This window comes from Notolepis coatsorum, assembly GCF_963971535.1.
Source record: "Notolepis coatsorum genome assembly, chromosome: 8".
Lineage (NCBI taxonomy): Eukaryota > Metazoa > Chordata > Actinopteri > Aulopiformes > Paralepididae > Notolepis > Notolepis coatsorum.
In genome coordinates, this window is record NC_140172.1 from 23,906,406 (window position 1) to 23,922,023 (window position 15,618).

At 39.8% G+C, this 15,618-nt stretch overlaps 1 long non-coding RNA gene across 1 annotated transcript in view; it reads right to left on the bottom strand.

Moving 5' to 3' along the window:
* Positions 1-4,443: 4,443 nt before the first annotated feature.
* Positions 4,444-15,618, bottom strand: part of LOC311233262 — a 48,740-nt gene continuing 37,565 nt past the window's right edge. Inside the window, exons 2-3 of the long non-coding RNA XR_014620020.1 lie at positions 13,018-13,133; positions 4,444-4,720 (exon numbers count right to left, since the gene is read on the bottom strand). This is a non-coding gene — a long non-coding RNA (uncharacterized lncRNA). The remainder of the gene's footprint in view (positions 4,721-13,017; positions 13,134-15,618) is intronic.

Here is a 15,618-nt window from a genome sequence, read left to right on the forward strand (position 1 = left end):
AAATAACTTTGCCAAGCTTAAACACCTAGATGAAAAGGAAGGTTTTAAATACGTGTATGCAGTTCGTCCCCCAATCAGGGGTGGGAAGTATTCCGCTGTAAAGGCTGTTGTTCTTCCGGATATGATTCTTGTGTATGGTCACAAATTGTTCTTTATGTTCCAGGGCATTCTGTATGCCACAGAGCGTTATTATTCCAGAATATTCCAATATGACACAGAGCGTTGAAAAAGTCCAGAATATTCCAATATGTCAACAACATAGCTCCTCACATGACTTGCATAAAACCCATAAATCTAGCGGGCCCAAACAGCGAACCTTTATTAACCTATTTCTACATCAAGGTTATCAAAATTTATTTGACGCAGTTTTTGATGTCTAAGTTATAACGAAGTAAGAAAAAAATAATAATAATAATAATAATAATAATAAGACTTAGCCTCCTCCGCGTAGTGGGTCCATCATGTAATCCTCTGCGTCTTTAGGAGAGGAGAGCTGGACCCTCTTTCCATTTTTATCCATGATGGAAAGTTTCGCAGGGTAGCGTAGTGTGGGTTTGATTTGTAACGGGCTCGTAGGGTTACAGCCTTGCGGCAGTAATCCTCGTAGAAAAACACTGGTTTCTCGTTGTGTTGCAGAATACCCCTCTTCTTTCATGCCGCCCGGATAATCGTATCTCTTATTCCAACTTGACGTAGGCTAGCAATAATCACCCTCGGTTTTTTGTTGTTGTCGTCTCGGGTGCCAATTCTGTAGCGCTGATCCACTATAGGTGGTGTAGAGAGGATATCTGGTCCTAGAATTTGAGCTAACACTGTCGCGAATGAGTCGTGTGTGCAGTTAACTGATTCATCCAGTCCCACTATACGGATATTAAATCTACGGGAATGATGTTCGATTTCGAATATCTTAGCCGTTAGCTTCTCGTTGTTGTCATCTATTTTATCCGCTAGCTTCTCGTTGACATCTTCTATCTTCTCCGTTAGATTCACGATGTAGTCATGTAAAGCCCCATCACCCCTAACGAATTTCAGTGTGTGTTCGACCAAGGTGGCTTCCACTACAATAGTGCGTTCGATATGTTCTGCAGCCGCTGCCCTTAAATCTTTGATTTTTCGATTCGATAGATTCTTTGACAACCTTAGCGTCAACCTGATCGACCTTATCGGTTAAGGTCTTTATTAGCTTAGCAAGAGAATCTATGGAGCGGGCAAGAGAATCAATATCGGTTGAGGTGGCGGGGACGGTGGAAGAGGTGGCAATCTCAGCTGTTTTTATCTCGATTTCTCTTGCTTTATCGCGTACGGAGCTCGTATCCACAGGCGGATCTTCTGTAGTTAGTTTGGCTCCGCGTTTTCTTTCTGTTTCTTTTCTTGTTGCCATCTTCATTCTTTCTGTCGATATAGTTAGTTGAAGATCTTAGTTGATATATACGTCGAGGTTTAAACACATTGGTGGTGTAAGTGGTTTTTGAAGCAAAAATTTAAATAACAGGATAGGAGCTCTGACCAATGCGACCACTACATGCTGATGCTAAACCGGGAGGATATATGAATGAAAAAGTATAACATTCCCACATCCTGAACGATAGATAATCGATGTTGAAAGGGGCCATAGTAATGTCAATTTAGCAATACAATTTAAAAAGTTATAGCCCTGCAAAGAAGGTGAACATCTCCATAGGCTTAGAGTGGTGGCAGAGATGGGCATGAGAGGGGCAAACTGCGTGGCAGTTAATGTGTTAATGTGTAAAATCGTTTTTGTTTTGATTTGGGTTTCTTTGTTACTTAACTGTATTGAAAGGTCCTTTATAAATACAGTAACATTTACTTTAGAGGGCATAATAATCATGATTAAGCACCTATTGAGGAGTGTGATGTTAAACTATTGATTATCGTTGATTGATTGATTGATTGAAAAGTTTATTAACAGATTGCAGAATGGGTACAGTACAGTACATCTCAATACATACAATTGTTAAGGGGATGCAGACCAGAGAAAGACTTTCGTCTTGTTTCCACCAGGGTCCCCCATTTTCAATTCATCATAACATATATGACATACATGACATACAGATAGACAGTACTGCTACATCTATACATTTATGACATATCAGATTTGCAAATACAGTACTGTTTGTGATACAAAAGTGTCCAGAAAAGGAGTGTATATACATTTGGCGTAGAAACTGTACATTGGAGGAGGTTGGTGGGGTGGGGTTGGGTGGGTTGGGTGAGGGCTGAGACACATCAAGTCTCAGACCCGATGACCTGAAATCCTTCCAGAATGGCTTCTACTTCACTTCCTAATGACACATTCAGTAAAGACCTGTCCATCCGTTTACCTCTAATAATTATCAGGTGAATAATAATTGTTCTATATACTTTGTTAACATGTAGTTCCTCATTAGGTCCAAGGTACTTTATTATTTATAAAAGTAAGGCGTTACATGCTCCGCTCGATAGGAGTTCACTCCACCTGGAATATGACCTCTCCTGGATATACATCACTGGCATTGGGCTTAATATTGATAATTGAAAACAGGAAGAATGGCTTCTCGTTTACCTGGGCACACAATTAAATATTAGTACCCGGCTCTACTTTTTCACATGTATATGCGTTAGTATCAGTATATTTACTTGGTTTCTGAACACAAGTTAGTGATGGTGACTAGTGGTCTCCACTCCCAGAGCAGACAATATTGATGGTGACTCTTTGTGAACTGCAATACATTTGATTCCTAAAGATTGAAAATGTTCTGCCAAAGTGCTGTATTGTTTTAAATCAAGAAGTTTATTCCATTCAATCACATAATGCATACAAAAATGGTATTGACCGTCTGCAATCTCAGACACACTCAGAACAGCATGGACAAGGTGCCCGCTGAATTATGAATGGCAATAGCAAATAAATGTGCTCCAATATATTCCACTCAGCAATATTAATCTATATGTGCATAGACAAGTCATCATTGTAAATACATCACATATAAACACAACACATGTAATGAAGATTCTCTGAAAATAAGATAATTTTCATGCATGGATTACTAGATTTCAACCACAATACAATACGTTCTCTTTCCTGGTTGTTAACCAAGGTGAAAATAGTGGAGCTAAAGCCTGGTCTGGTTCAACAAAGGAAATAAATGATGAAATAACATTATTTATTTATAGCTGGTGGTGCAGGGTTGATCGATTAGGACACCATGACTCAACGAGGCCTTCTGATAGCAGGTGGTCATAAGATTTGAAAATGTGTTTTAATAGAGGCCGTGCACTGAATGTGTGTAGTTCTTTGTCTTCCAACATGGCTGTCTGTAACATAGCAGCAATTGTTTTGAACATGGCAATGGAAGGGACAACGGTTTCTATGTGTAGATATTTGAGAAATATATCAACAGGAAAGCCAGTGGAACAATAATATGCGTTTCCAATGTTTCACATCTCAACCTTGGTGCTCAACCAAAAATAAAGGGCACATCAAAGGCTCTATAAATATTCAAACTAACGTCATCATAGCAGGTGAAAAAATAGCGATGTGTACAGCGAATCAAGTTCCTCTCCCAATCACTCACACACGCATGCACACACATCAAATTGGGAAAATAATCAACAGCATGCCTGTCCCCCCAAAACACACTGAGAATCTGTACATTAATCAGAGGGGCTGTATGTGCGAACGCAGAGTTGACCCTCCCAGCACCCAAGTAATAAAACCACGTAAGCACCCCTTGGGCCCTATGTGTGTCTGGTTACAGGCAGCCATGTTGGAAGAGAGACAACTATTGTTGGAAGAGAGGACTAGAGAGCAGGGCTCTATTAAAACCACAACACTGGTGTTTGAAGATGAGTGTCAGAAGTTCTTCTGATGCAGATCACATTAGTTGGATTGCTGTCAAGGATGAATGTGTTGTCAAGTATGTTTAGTTTTTATGCAGATTTCCTACACAATTTTAAGGTTTGAAAACCTGAATGAATATACTGGAATATAATGGTATATCTCTCCTATATGAATGTGCTGGTGTCTCTTTAATTCTCCAGTTTGACTGAAGCTCTTCTCAAACTGGTCAGAGTGGTAAGGCTATTCTGTATGAAAGCGCTGGTGTCTCTTTAAGTGGTCATATCTACTGAAGCTCTTCTCACACTGGTCACAGTGGTAACGCTTCCCTCCTGTATGAATATGCTGGTGTTTCTTTAAGTGGTCATATCTACTGAAGCTCATCACACACTGGTCACAGTGGTAAGGCTTCTCTCCTGTATGAATGCGCTGGTGTATCTCTAAGTGGTCATATCTACTGAATCTCTTTTCACACTGGTCACAGTGGTAAGGCTTCTCTCCTGTATGAATTCGCTGGTGTATCTCTAAGTGGTCATATCTACTGAAGCTCTTCTCACACTGGTCACAGTGGTAAGGCTTCTCTCCTGTATGAATGCGCTGGTGTCTCTTTAAGTGTGTATATGCACTGAAGCTCTTCTCACACTGGTCACAGTGGTTAGGCTTCTCTCCTATATGAATGCGCTGGTGAATCTCTAAGTTGCCAGAGTTACTGAAGCTCTTCTCACACTGGTCACAGTGGTAAGGCTTCTCTCCTGTATGAATGCGCTGGTGTTCCTTTAAGCCTCCAGGGGTACTGAAGCATGTTCCACACTGGCCACAGCAGTGAGGCCTTGACTCGTTCATATCTCTGCTTGTTGTTGGGGAGCAATGCCGCAATTGTACCTGGAGAAGAGAGAAGTACACCAATGAAGAGTTCAGATTTTGTGTGTTTTGCATTCGTTCAGTTTGTATTTCTCAAGTTCAAAAAGAATTGTATGCTCAAAATGTAGTTGTTGATGTGATCTAACAGTGAATCTGCTCCAAGGACGTTTATCGAAAACTAGCCAACATTAATAAAATACTGAGATAAAACCCAACAGGCAGTTGCCTGCAATATGACATTGTGGTTGTATCTGTTCTTGTAAAAATATCAATGGTGTTCCTAGTTTGTGTTGTTCTGGGGAGCAATTAAGAGTACACAGACCACTAGCACAGATAATTCAGAAATGATATATTCAAATGGAATGGACATTATATTAGCAATATAAATTACATGTCAATTAATCCATATATTGTTTAGCCAAAGAGTAGCCTATTGATCATTACTTTGTAATATGTTTATCAGATCAAGATTATGAATTAAGATCACATTTTGCCTGTTTCTTTCAACAGTCTTATAGTATCCAGCATATTGCCACCCGATAACCTTTCAGTCTGCCCAGCACTAAGACAACTGTTGCAGCCTTGATGCTGCTTGTTAATCCTGTTGTGGCCTATAGCTGAAAGGCAAAGGAGGAAAGACCTTTTTCTGTTGATTTGTTGATCCGTCTGTCATAGTAGTTACATCTGCCCATAGATGTGAAATAAGGTGTGAACTAACAAGTTCCTTATATCTATGCTTATGTCGATCTGATAAACATATTACAAACAAATGATCAATAGGCTACTCTTGGGCTAAACAATACATCCATATTGTCAATTGTCATTCACTTATCAAAAGAATTACAAGAAAAATAATTACAAGAAAAAGAAACACCATCAAATAGAGCTGCCGCGATTAGCGCATTACCGCGGTATCGCTGTTACATCACGCCCACCGCAGAGTTAGGCTGAATACCGCATCACCACTGTTTTTTATAATAATAATAAAGTACCCTGCTCTGTCGAGGTTCCAAGCGACCCTATTGGGTAGAAGTGGTACCAGAAAAGTCACGTGAAACACTGCAGACCACTGATTGGTCAGAAGAGAGACGCATCACACGTTGGAGCGTCCTGCACAAAAGCAGAAAGCCGCCATCTTTACTGCCTCGCTAAGGATTCATTTCATTCAGGATTTGTTTGCAACAGGACCAAGTGCAATAAACAAAAAAGGATGGATTCACTGTGTATTCTGCCTCATTTATTGATGAAACAAAACCGACATCAACCCAATTTACCACCGAGCGGAGAGTTTAGTGTCACAAAAAGATCGCTGATGTGTTAAGCTTGTTGTTGTTGTTGGCCTAACGCTAACGTCAGCAGATAGACACAAGAGGTAACGTTAGCTTTAGCAGAATAGACACAACGAGATTCTGGTTAATGTTGTTATTGATTGAAACTGTGTTAAACTCTGGCTTGCTGCAAGCCCTCAGACATAGCTATGCTCAAGGAGCTTTCATGCTGTACACAAGCGGCCCCGCCTACGTCCCCACACGGAGACAAACGGAGTAGTACCTGCAGTGGAAAGGAACGAAGTACCAGGTACCTAAAGCGGGTCGAGTCGAGTAGGTACTATGCAGTGGAAAAGCGCCATTAGACTAGAGGCAGGCTATATGCTATAAAGAGTAGACTAAAAAAAATAAAATAAAAAATGCTTTCAAATTAAAAAAAATGTTGCCCGGTTATCGCGGCGGTAGGAAATATTTAGCAAATTTGTGCGGTAAGGAAAAAATCAATACCGTGGCAGCTCTACTATCAAACAGCAGCTTTCTTTCACTGATGGTTTACTACGTATGTGTATCCCAGCAGCGCTCTCTTCTTTTTGACCAATCCATTGACAATGAATGTCTTTAGAGCCATCAGATGTAGCTTCCAGTATCGAGAGAATTGTAATATTTGTATTGCGAAGAGAATTACGTCGCTGCAGATGCTAGCAGTTAGTAGACTATGGAGATGTTAAAATACTACAAATGTAAAACATTTTAGCTGAGAGGGAATATGTTTTGCAATTTGGTTAAAAGTTTTGCAAAAGTTAGGTATGGTGTTAGTTATGGGCATAAGGTTTTATAAAATCACTGCATACAACTTGGGGTATTCACCTGGTGGCCTGTATGCATAAAATCCAATATGGCTACCGTCAGAAAGAGAACATGTCATATCTCAGCTCCTATTAGAACTAGATCCTTGTATAATATCACCTTTTCTATGTTTGTTGGTGCAAGGGATACATTTCTGAAGTAATTATTACATCTCAAGGTCAAATGTCATTTCCAAGGTAATGTTTAGCAAAAACTGACCATAACTATGGGACTAAGCCACATAGGAAGCATGGTGAATAATTATTTAATTAATTAATAAGTACATTTTGTGTTTCAAGAACATGTTCAAGGTCAAGGTACATGGTCAAGGTAATTTCCTAAATCTACATGCAAAACCCCAGACATTTTAAACTTGGACAACTTGCCCAAACAAATACCAAATTGCCAAAACCTTCATGTCTTAACTTAGGGAGACTGGGCCAGTGGTACGTTGACCCGCCCCCTGGAGGCAACTGTACAAATTTTTGTCATGCAGCCATAAATTCAGAAGTACATCAGAAAAGTTATAAGTATGTTTTACACTAAAGTGTTTTTTTTGCTTGTCAAAGGAAATTGTCGTTTTGTCTTTTTATAAAAAAAAATTAAACGTTTAAATGTGCCTGCTGGCAGTAGGCTTAATGGAATGAATAATCAAATGAGATCTTGCTAGTGAAAATAATTAGTTCAACTCTTTCAGAATAAGTAGATAAAAACAAGCCCAAAGAGTATCTAATTGATACGAATTAATAGATCCTTATGAGGATATCTGTACTGTATGCGCTTAGGTATCATGTACTATATAAATACATGGTTCCCCTCATCAGATAACAGTGCTTGAACAGATAAATGCATTTTCTCAAATTCATTCATGAAAACGTCAAAGGCTTGCAATTGCTCATTCACTTTTCTCAAGTCACGTCCACATCATCAAGTCCGTCAAACAGCGCATCTCCTCCGAAATTTTAATCCCAGTTACAATATCACAATAACGTGTGAGTGACAGTGATACAATTCAACAATCCACAGATTCAGATTCCTCATAATTCACATCCACAATCCATGCGTAAAGACGCTTCAATTTATGCTTGAATGAAACACAATCCGGGCACTCCGGTTAAGCAAATACATTCACAGCGGAGAATATGAAACTAATCAGAGGCAAACGCCCAATAGTAGGCTTGGGCGGTATGACGGTATTACGGTATACCAGGATATTTCGAGATCCCGCCGGTATGATTCTCAATACAGTGACGTCACAGACTGCTATTACAGACACGGAGTTGATTGTAGTGCACAGCACGTGCCAGCAGAGGGTTACGTGGCTAATAGTTCTGAGAGCTAACGTCTCTGCCTGGCTGGTTGCTGGCTAACTAACGTGGCTAATCGTTCTTCTGAAAGCTAACGTCTCTGCCTGGCTGGCTGCTGGCTAACTAACGTGGCTAATCGTTCCGGGAGCTAACGTCTCTGCCTGGCTGGTTGCTGGCTAACTAATGTGGCTAATCGTTCTGAGAGCTAACGTCTCTGCCTGGCTGGTTGCTGGCTAACTAACGTGGCTAATTGTTCCGGGAGCTAACGTCTCTGCCTGGCTGGTTGCTGGCTAACTAACGTGGCTAATCGTTCTGAGAGCTAACGTCGGTACCTGGCTGGTTGCTGGCAGACTAACGTGGCTAATCGTTCTGAGAGCTAACGTCTCTGCCTGGCTGGTTGCTGGCTAACTAACGTGGCTAATCGTTCCGGGAGCTAACGTCGGTACCTGGCTGGTTGCTGGCTAACTAACGTGGCTAATCATTCCGGGAGCTAATGTCGGTATTAGGCTGGTTGCTGGCTAACTAACGTGGCTAATCGTTCTGAGAGCTAACGTCGGTACCTGGCTGGTTGATGGCTAACTAACATGGCTAATCGTTCTGAGAGCTAACGTTGGTACCTGGCTGGCTAACTGGCTATTGTTTTGTGATTTGTTTACTTGGTAACACGGGTTGCTAAGGAATTTAGGTGCGAGGTTGAAGAAAGTGCACTTTTAGGTTGAAAGAACGGCCCTAATGTCAACGTGTTTCAATATAAGCGTTATGTATGGTGATAACGAGTATATTGTTAGCTATGATGTGCATTATTTAGGACAAAGTAAATCCATAGGCTGAATATGATTTATGATCAGCATTTTAGGTCTATTATTTTACATTTCAAAAGCCCCCTCTAGAAAAACGAAGCACAAAAACATAATTCAGAATGGTATAATGGGATCTGGCATTTTTTTGCGAGGGAGTGGCCAGTTTATCCAGCTAACTGAACTAAACCTGCACTGGAGCAGGTTCAAATTTTTCGATTTGTTGCCATAGTGATTTAAACAAAACTGCTTTGTGGAACCAAAAAGCGTGACTTATGTCAAGTTATCCTGAAGATTATCCGGCTAACTCAGTTAGCCACGTACAGGGAACGGGGCCCTGGTGTGTTTTTCCTTGTTCCTGACATGGCTTTTGGAGACTAAGTGATCTTCGCGCATGTTTTTGCGGGTCCAGTCCACGGTATGTTGACAGAATTTGCAAAACACCTTATCGTCTGAGGCATAAAAGTCATTAGGATACTGCTCTGCTCTGAATTTAGGGCTTAGTGCGGATTTTCTTCGCTTTTTTGACGACGTTAACACTTTCAGTGCCAGCGACGAGAAATCTCGTTGTTTAATCGTTATTTTTTTTATTATCGATTTCCATTCATTTTTCATCAATCTAGCCTCACGTTACCAGTGAGGATCTGTCTGAGCTCGAACAGGGAAAATACCGCCCCCTATCGTCTCTCCGGATGGTACTGCACCCGATTGGATTGGATTGAATGAAACGCATGGAGAGAAAAAAGTCCTGCTTCCACATTTTACTTGTCAGACAAGTAACCGGAGACGATCCAAGTCATTGCCCACCACCAGAACAGCAGAGAATGTGTTTCCAGTACCCAGCGTTGGATCAATAAACGTGATTGATATTTGGAATGGCGATCAGGAATTGGAATAATCTTTTTGAAGAACATCTGATCTGAGGTAAGGAATCTATTTTACCAGTCTTGGGTTAATCAGAGCTATTTTCACCTATATATCAGCGTGTGCCATATGTGTGTATGTGTGTGTGCGTGCGATCAGGAAATAAGATAATCGATTTTTCAGCCCGCTTCTATAGCGTGCATAAGTACACATATACTATCGATAATCTAGCGTTTATTTGAAAACGATTCATAAATAGGCAGAAAAATGACAACGTGTTTTGTGTATTCCAGTGTATTCCAGTAAAGGGCGTTTATAACAGAATCTTAATTTTTTTCTGAAACTTTCAAAAAACGAGCGTTTTTCAAAATGGTATCAAACGGAAATTAACTTATTAAAAAACAATCCGTTTCGACAATGTTGACTGCAAACAAGTGCTTGATAAGCGACGGCCATATTAGACACATAGCCATAATTTAAGATATAGTTTATGCATTCGCAAATATGAGAGCTCCGTCATTGAATAGAGTGGTGGCACACAACAGGGTTCCTAGGCACCGCATGGCTGGCACGGAAAGTGTTAACACAGAAGCAGCCAGACGCTTGGCCATTGCTGTGTGTAACACGCTGTAGCGTCCCCGGTCATGTTTGCTTTGCACCAAACTTTCCATCTTCTCCCGAAAATGGAATTTCAGTCCAGATTAGGGCAAATTCTGCAATATTCCACATTTTACAGGTGATTCCATTTTTATTGGTAAATTCTGCGATTCCGTCCGTGAACGCAGATTTCATATGGCTAGAGAAGTCATCTGGTAATCGGAAGGTTCCCTGTCGAAGTGTCCTTGAGCAAGAAAATGTAACCCCTAATTGCTCCCAATGAGCAGGTTGGAATCTTGCACCGTCGGTGTGTGAATGTGTGAGTGAATGGGTGAATGTGAGGAACAAAATCATAAAGTGCTTTGGATAAAAGCGCTATATAAATGCACCATTTAACAAACACATAAGAAAGAGACATAAAACACTCTTATCCAACCCAGATTTGACCGTTAGGCTTTAAAGTTAAAACCGCTCTGATTTTCTAATTCTCTCAGACACAAATCAAAGCACCACTTCAAACCCTGACTTGTATTGTTAAAAGTAGAAGTGTTTACACTCAAGTTTCAAGTTTCTTTAATAGTTGTCATACAGAAGTACAGAATACTTTTGTACAAAATGCTTCTTACTGTTGCGCTCCAGAGACTGTGCAAGACAAGATAAGTATGAAATAAAAACATAGTAAAATTAGAAGTAAAAAAAAAGAGGTCACAGTGTTCAGTTTAGACATATGTACAATGTTCGATGCAGAATAGACGTAGTTACCATACAATATACAATACTGTGCAGTGTACTAATATACAATACTATATAGTGCAAGGCAGAAATGGAGAAATGGGACGAGGTGCAATTTAGGTACAATTCACAGTAGGTGTACGAGTTGTAGTGCAAATCCTTTATCAATAAATATAAAGTGTAAGTGTGTTTGTGTGATCTAAAGTGTGGAGAGTGGGTGCTGCAGTGTGTTGTTTGTTTGAGTGAGTGTGTGCGTGTGGGTGTGTGTGCTGTGTGCATTTGATGGTTGTTGCATAGTGATTATTGTTCGTTTAGCGATTATTGTTCGTTTAGCAGCCTGATGGCCTGGGGATAGAAGCTTCTTCTGAGTCTTTCTGTGCTCGCCTTAAGACTCCGGTATCGCTTGCCTGACCGCAGCAGTTCAAAGAGGCAGTTGTTCGGGTGGCTCGAGTCCTTAATAATTCTCTTAGCCTTCCCCTTGCACCGCTTGTTGTAAATGTTCTGGAGGGTGGGAAGCCCCCCTCCAATTGTGCGTTCGGCTGAACGTGTCACTCTTTGTAGTCTGCTACGGTCTTGTGCAGTGCTATTCCCAAACCAGGAGGTGATGTTGCCGGTCAGGATGCTCTCTATTGTACATGAGTAGAAGTTCCTAAGGATCTTCTGACTGACTTGGAACTTCCTTAGGCGCCTGAGGAAGTAGAGGCGTTGTCGTGCCTTCTTCACAACACTGTCAATGTGTGTGGTCCATGTCAAGTGATAAAGGATTTGCACTACAACTCGTACACCTACTGTGAATTGTACCTAAATTGCACCTCGTCCCATTTCTCCATTTCTGCCTTGCACTATATAGTATTGTATATTAGTACACTGCACAGTATTGTATCCAACCGATACCGATATATGCAGGGTTTCCCCGTCCAAAAAACTGAATAATTTCAGGTAACTAATAATTTCACTGGATATATACATAACAAATATTGTTATTGTTTTTTTTTTTTTTTAAACCGATACCGATATTTTCTGATATCACATTTTACTGCCGATATCGGCCGATAATATCGGTCGGCCGATAATATCGGACATCCCTAGTTATTATGCATGCCTGGTGATACTAAATCCAAATTGAACTCTGGCATTTGAAAGATACTATATGTATATATATATAAATGTGCGAATTGGCTATAATAAGGTAATGTATAAGCATATATTCTATATTCTATAATAATATTTCAAATTGCATTGGTCCGGATGGGAGAATTCAGTACTGTATCTACAGAACCTTCGGTTTTATCATCTTCCCTTTATTAATTTCCTTAGATCTTTTGTACACATGATCTCAAGAGGGTACTGAACGAGGTCAGTGGCAGTTTTTTAAGTCGGGTCATTATTATCATGGTGTTATTCACTGTCAAAGATGAAAATAATAATCATAATTCATATTTTCCTTTGTTTCATCACAATTTAAGCAAGCCTAGTAATAGACACAATATTTCTGACACTGAGAATACATTCACTGAGGTCCAGAGATGTACCTAGATACCAAGAATATGCAAATAGCCCTTGTAGAAGTGGAGCAATATTCCATTTACCTAGGTATACATTTTATGCAGATTTTCACCTGGGGTGGAACAGGTTTAAGCAAGACCCAGCCAAGAACAAGATTAGGCAAGTCTAGTTAAGCAAAACCCAGCCAAGAACGAGACTAGATAAGCGGCGCAAGCCTAGTTAAGCAAGACCAAGGCAAGACCAAGACATGACAAGCCTAGTTAAGCAAGACCCAGCCAAGAACAAGATTAGGCAAGCAATTATAATTGTATCTATATTTTTATCATGTAAAAGTTTATATAAAATCTGCTAATTGATTATGCAAAACAACTCCCACTGTAATATTTTCTTCCCCATCTTACCGCTGACAATCTCTTTAGCAGGATTTCAAAGAGTCTCGTCTGTAGTTTAGCTTCACTTTTCTCTCCAAGCTCCTCATAACCTTGGATTACAAACCAGTCTGTGTCCTTTTCTGAAACTGAGAGAAGAGTCATATTTGTATTTGTTTATGAAAAATAATCTCCATTAGCTGATGCCAATGGCACCAGCTAGTCTTCCTGGGGTTTGAAGTCCCACATATCAATATATACATTACACACATGGATACATGTACTGTATACACGTATATATTACACACACTATATACATACATATACGCGCACACATACTAGGGATGTGCATGATTGACAAATCATTTTCGAATAGTGTACTGTTCTTAACTCTTTCTGCGCCATACCTGAGATTTCTCTGGTTTCAAATCCAACTGTTCAGCACCAACCCCGAGATTTCTCGGGTTTAGATCTTTTGATTTCCCCATTCTAAACACTTGTGCGGACCTGCCTGTGTCTCCCTGGCACCGCTGCCTATTGTTTCCCGTATTATAGCCGTGCCCAATGCACACAAGTAATTGCGATGGGATTATTCATTTTGGAGTACCTTCTGACTAAGGTATGGTCTATTCTAGGTCTATTTTACCCAACCTTAGGGCTGTCTTAAATACTTCGAAGCTTCGTTCGATGGCATGAGCTTTGAACATTAAAAAAATAATCGAAGTGTAAAAAAAAAAAACGAAAAAAATGTTTTGCCTCAAATGCATCTCCAATGGAATATCCCTTGGAGTTGTACACGACGGCAACGCCACACAAAACATTAATAAGGCTATGCCTATGCTGCTATGACTAATGTGTTACCAAGTTGGCTAATTTAATTGTAGTCATCTGCTTTTGTAGGTGCATTGTCTGATATAATTATAAATTATAAATTAAGTATAATATAATTGTTTGCTTGATAGACGAAGGTTGCAACATAATTATGTAATGTCATGTCGTTGGCTGTGAGAGCAGCCCTACTGCACCCAGGCAGCGCAGCCGAATGAAACCTTGTTGGCTGCGTCAGTCACGAAAGGGGCTAATTAATCCAATCCACTTTATTTATAGAGCACATTTAAAAACAACAAAGTTTACCAAAGTGCTGTACAAGTCCCACAACATAAGATTAAAAAAAATAAATTAATACATTTTTTCTTCTCGAATTAAAATCGAAGCTCGGCCCCGAAGCTTCGATTGCCAAAAAAAGCTTCGAAGGTGCTTTTGTATTGATCACAGCATCATATTGTACCGAACGTAAAAAAAAAACATGCTTTTGGTAACGATCGCAGCTTCGTAAATGACCCCCCCCCCCCCCCTTGATGATTTTGTGAAGAAACATATGGTATATACCTTTGATTTGGAAATAATAGGTTTCAGGCGAGCAACCCGAACGATTTGCGCATATGCATATAACAAGTCATATCTTGCGATCTAGAAAAAAATACTGGATTATTTTGAAAAGGGGCAATGTTTAGCGTGGAACAGCGCACAAACGAAAGTGTAGAAATGAACTGGTTTGTCAGTGTTGGACTATAAACAGTACCTGTCAAATAGGGCTGAGCCCAAATGTTCAGACCTTCATTCGTTACATTGGCGTTCATCAACAATTCGAATTTCTAATAATTTTTTTTTATTATTATTATTATTATTATTATTATTATTATTATTATTATTATTATTATTATTATTATTATTATTATTATTATTATTATTATTATTATTATATATTTTTTTATGTGTCTATTCGTGGGGTTTTTCTTCACAGTTGCAGATAAATATTAGGCTACACTAATATTATAGTATTTACTATTATAGTATATAACTAGTCATACATTTTTTTATAAAACATTTATCATAAATGATGTAGCCTATCTGCATCCGCTTTGGCGCTCCATCAAGATGTCACCATCACTTTCGTATTGGATTATTTATGTTGACGAAACTGATTAGTTATATTCATTAACTCATTCCCTGCCAACAACGATTTAATACGTGTTTGTTTGCCAATCATTGAACGCCAACCACGTATATGTTATTTGATCGTTGTTTATTTTATTCGCTATTTCCAATCGTTATCCATCCAGGGAGCCTGTGTAACCATAGGGAATGAGTCTGAGATCGCAAAAGTCCAATACCGCCACCTGGTGGTATGCGGCCGATGTTGCACTCCCTTTGAGACTCTGTATGTGGCTGTGTGTCATTGAAATTCCTCCGGGCGGAGTTTTCTAGTAGCCTGGACCGAGAGCTTTACCCGATCGCATTGAATAGTTTTCGGGACCCCTGATTCATTATGCTGTGGTGGGTTATGTCGTGGGCCAAATGGACATACGATCTACATGATGGCAATCAAATAATTGGAATATTCTTTTTGGAATCTCACCGGCCACAGGTAAGAGCAATTTAACGTCAATTTCAGCTTGGTTGTGCCTTGTTTTCATAGCCATCACCCTGATCAGCGTATGCTGTTGTACTAACAAATGCAGTTATTGACAATCAATTAATCAGAAACGACCCCCCTCCCTTTCATGCATTCATGATGGAACATAATATACCGATCATATGCATTTTTTTATTGTAGCGTGTATATGGACGAAA